Source organism: Palaemon carinicauda, chromosome 24, assembly GCF_036898095.1.
Source record: "Palaemon carinicauda isolate YSFRI2023 chromosome 24, ASM3689809v2, whole genome shotgun sequence".
Classification (NCBI taxonomy): Eukaryota; Metazoa; Arthropoda; class Malacostraca; order Decapoda; family Palaemonidae; genus Palaemon; species Palaemon carinicauda.
This window is the reverse complement of record NC_090748.1, coordinates 9709967-9714966: the sequence shown is the minus strand read 5'-3', so window position 1 is coordinate 9714966 and position 5000 is coordinate 9709967.

Below are 5000 nucleotides of genomic sequence, written 5' to 3'. Positions count from 1 at the left end.
TTCGTCATTGACTATGAAATGTTTTATAACTTCGTCATTGACTATGAAATGTTTTATAACTTCGTCATTGACTATAAACTGTTTCATAACTTCGTCATTGACTATGAACTATTTCATAAATTCTGCATTGACTACGAACTGTTTTGTAACTTCCTCATTGACTATGAACTGTTTCATAACTTCGTCATTGACTATGAACTGTTTCATAACTTCTTCATTGACTATGAAATGTTTCAAAACCTATTCATTGACTATGAACTGTTTCATAACTTTGTCATTAACTATGAACTGTTTCATAACTTCTTCATTGACTATGAAATGTTTCATAACTTCTTCATTGACTATGAAATGTTTCAAAACCTATTCATTGACTATGAACTGTTTCATAACTTCCTCATTGACTATTAACTGTTTCATAACTCCGTCATTGACTATGAACTGTTTCATAACTTCTTCATTGACTATTAATTGTTAATATTTTCGTAGTTATAAAAACCAATAAAGACCAATTAACAATTATATTATCTCTCCAGCAACACTAAAGAAAATATAAAAAGAATATTATAATTAGAAAAATTATGCCATTATGATCCTTTGGTATAAAAATATACTTTCTTGAAATTATCCTTTCACCCCCACCTCTCTCTCTCTCTCTCTCTCTCTCTCTCTCTCTCTCTCTCTCTCTCTCTCTCTCTCTCCGACTACTATAAAAACTTCATGAGCTATATCTATACACTATTGGTTTGTGATGGCTTGAATATGTGTAGATAGTAGACAAATCTGTGTCAATCTAACGACTTTTGCGAAACTGAATTATTATTATCATTATAATTATTATTATTATTATTATTATTACTACTACTACTACTACTAATAATAATAATAATAATAATATTAATAATAATAATAATAATAATAATAATAATAATAATAATAATAATATCATTATTATTGTTATTGTTGTTGCTGTTGTTGTTGTTGTTGTTGTTGTTGTTGGAATAAGCAAAAACCAGAGAGCACGTTTGTTATTGGAATACTAGTACTGTATATATATATATATATATATATATATATATATATATATATATATATATATATATATATATATATATACATATATATATATATATATATATATATATATATATATATATATATATATATATATATATACAGTATATATATATGATATACACATGCGGATTATTTTTCCTTTGAATTATCATTGTTAATACACAGGCATTGATTCCATCAGTGAAAATTCTATGCCTAAAAAAAAAAAAAAAAAAAAAAAAAAAAAAAAAAAAAATGGTCTATGAAGACCGCAGAGGAACTGGAGAATTGTGGAAGGAATTATTGTCAGATAAAATTAATTAAGAACCCAGAAATTCAGATAAATTTATATATATAAAAAAAGATGGCCAGGGTACATCCTACAAGAGGGAATAAAATTTTAAGGGATTATCCTTCACGTTGCAAATTGAAAGCAAAATTATCAGCCTTGAAAATAATCATCAAGGCATTCGAAAAAACTAGGGTGTGTAAAAAGGTACTTTCTTAATATTTTCCAGAGAGAGAGAGAGAGAGAGAGAGAGAGAGAGAGAGAGAGAGAGAGAGAGAGAGAGAGAGAGATACTTTATCTCATTCTTACAGTGTTATTATACAAAATTCAGTTTGAAAATTATGCATAATTTTCTCATTCTAGGACTATATATAAAAATACCATAGTCTCCGAAAATATTGTACATAATTCAAAGCTACTGATGTGATAAAATATCTATTATTTTTGTAGAATTATGACTATAGTAAGAGAGATAAATACTGTACAATTAATATTTATATATTAGAGAGAGAGAGAGAGAGAGAGAGAGAGAGAGAGAGAGAGAGAGAGAGAGAGAGAGAGAGAGAGAGAGAGTGAATGAACATTTTAAATTTACAAGTCCAAAGTTTTGGTGGAATTAACTAAACGAGTTCAATTAGCTACGACGCTTTGAGGAAAAGATGATTTTGTCTCTATTTTAGTAAAATAATTCTCCTGACCTTTGAATTGTAATTACTAATCGTCTTACCTCTCAATTTATAACATTACCCTTTCTTGTTCTGTTCTTCCATCTTATATTCAAGTGACTTAAATCTCCAGTAAAGGAAACAGGATATATATTCTATTTCAAATTCCGCTCGGCTTTCATTAGACTTTCTTCATGGTCCAACTCATGATACATGGAAAGTATCTGAAAGGAAAACTGGTAGACAGTGTCTGTATTCATACAATCAAAGTGATTCACTCCTATCAACTATGGCTAATTCAATTTACGTACTTATTACATCTCTTGGGATACAGTTTTCGTAGATATTTAGACATATAACAATCACTCGTAAACATTGATATGAATTTAAACAAACAAATACATAATACCCTACATGTGCACTGATTGTGTTTATTGAGTTAGTTACGTATAATACAAAAGAGAAAAACTACAGTGTTAACCTAACAGCCTGCGTGTAATCGTTTGGTTGAAAATAAAATCATGCTAAGATGATGTGGAATTCACAATAAACACGCAATACGCTGTGTGATACACGAAAGGCCTAAAAGTGTATCTAATAAACTGATCTTGTGGGTCTTGTTGGGCATCGGGTATCCCTGTGAGATAAGACCAGGAAAGCAGCCCTTAAGGTAAAAATAAACAAAATGAGATCAATAAATATATTATTCAATGAAACGCTTCCGATTTAATTTCCTTCTAAATAACGATAGAATAAACATCCAATAGCATATGATTACACAGATGCATAAAGCGTGTAATGTTATGCAGTTAAACGTAAAAGATATTTTTTTGCATAATAATGATATATGATCATCTTCTTCCAAAAAAAAAATCTACTTTCATCATCATCATCATCTTTATCTTCATCTTGATTTTCATCTTCATCTTCATCTTCATTTTTATCTTTTTCCTCATCTTTCCCATCTTCATCATTATCATCATCTACTTCATCTTCATCATCATTAACTACATCTTCATCTTCATCTTTAGCTTCATCTTCATCTTCATCTTTTGGAATCTCTTTCAACTAAGAAAGAAAATTCCAGTCTAGATTTCTGTTGTTCTTTCTCCAGATCAAGTCGAAATGATTGGACAGAAAATCTTCAAGGAAACGAGAATACTCAGGAGAGCTCCAGTTGTTGCGACTAACTTTTCAGGGAAATCTACAAGAGGATTTTTTACCCTTGAAAAATTCAATGCTAAAGTCAACGTCTTTTCCCTTCTTTGTCTTTCTATCCTGTCTTCTCTCGCCTCTCTCTTTACCATTTTTCCATTCTGAACTATAAATACACGAGTCAACGAAGGCACAGTGGAGATTTTACGGGGTATGCCTAAATCTCGTGGTCCTCTACTTCAGAGATCAAATCCCGGCCCTCAATACGGTAAAACTAGTGTTAACTACTATACAACGTGGATCTTTCATACATGCATACGCACACACACACACACACACATATATATATATATATAAATATATATATATATATATATATATATAATGTATATATAGCCTGTATATATGAATAGTTTGATGAAAAATTAATCAATACAGCTTAACCATTGCTCTTTAAAGATGTTGAGCCCGCATAGCCTACTTTTCTGTGGTAATCTTCTCTATATAACAAAAAGCAAGTGCCTGAATATATATATATATATATATATATATATATATATATATATATATATATGTGTGTGTGTGCGTGTGTGTATATATATATACATATATATATATATATATATATATATATATATATATATATATATATGTGTGTGTGCGTGTGTGTATATATATATACATATATATATATATATATATATATATATATATATATATATATATATATATATATATAAATCTCCGGTCACTCTCAGAGTTCTCCCCATCCGTCGGGTAGGGGCAAGAGGGACCCCCCAGGTGAGAAGAGGGTACGTGGGTGTGCATTTCTATCTATTTTTAACGGGTCACATACACTGGTATAGTTTACACCAATGCAAGTATAGGCAGTCATTAAAACACATAACTTAGTAAGGTTAACTTCTTCATGATAAGGTTAGGTTTATAAGGATGATTTAACATTATGTTCTTGGTAATAATTCTATTTTAATTTTCCATCAGGTGGCCAGAGAAAACTGAAGTCATACAGAAATTAGTCATGCGAGATTTGCACTGATGTTTTTGCAAATTATTTAGTGTATAGGTCTGTCTCTCGCGGTCTTGAATAATATTAAAGCTAGGTACGATTCTTCATTACTTGTTTTTTCGTGAGAGAAATTCTATCTCTCAGTCGCTCATAGTATTACGGTTTGATCTAATCAATGGAAGTTAGAAAACATTTGAATTTAACTGTAAACCGGAAAGATAAGCCTTATCCTTGAATGCAAATGGTCTCTCCACTTGATAGATCACTAATTCATTCAAACAGGTATTTTAAAATTGTCAAATGGTGTACATATTTCAACTCCCATTCTCTCAAAATATTAAATTTATTTTTTAGTTAACACCGAAAAGCGCATGAATTTTTACCTTCTTCCAATTGTATATTCAAAATTACTCCAAGCACTTAATATAGTCCTCTCACCCTTTCCAATTTTTTTTTTTTTTTTTTTTTTGGAGAAGGACCCTTATTCACAGGTGTCAAATACCGAACAGAATATGTAATATGTAACGACTGATGCAATGAGTAGTAATCAATTTTAGTTTTTACATTAAGAGGCTTAAATGCGATCTTTGATTTGCTATCTGGGATGGAAGGTTACTTCAGAGATTATTCGAAATATGTTTATCTTTTATGCATGAAAATATAAAGACAAAAAGAATTAACAAAACTTATTATTGCTTTACCAGGTTTATAGAAACTAATACGCTCATAAGATTAGGATGCAAGTATATTACCAGTTGGAGAATTGCTTAAAAAAAACTCAAAGCACAAGTACAAAACAGATTGCAACAAT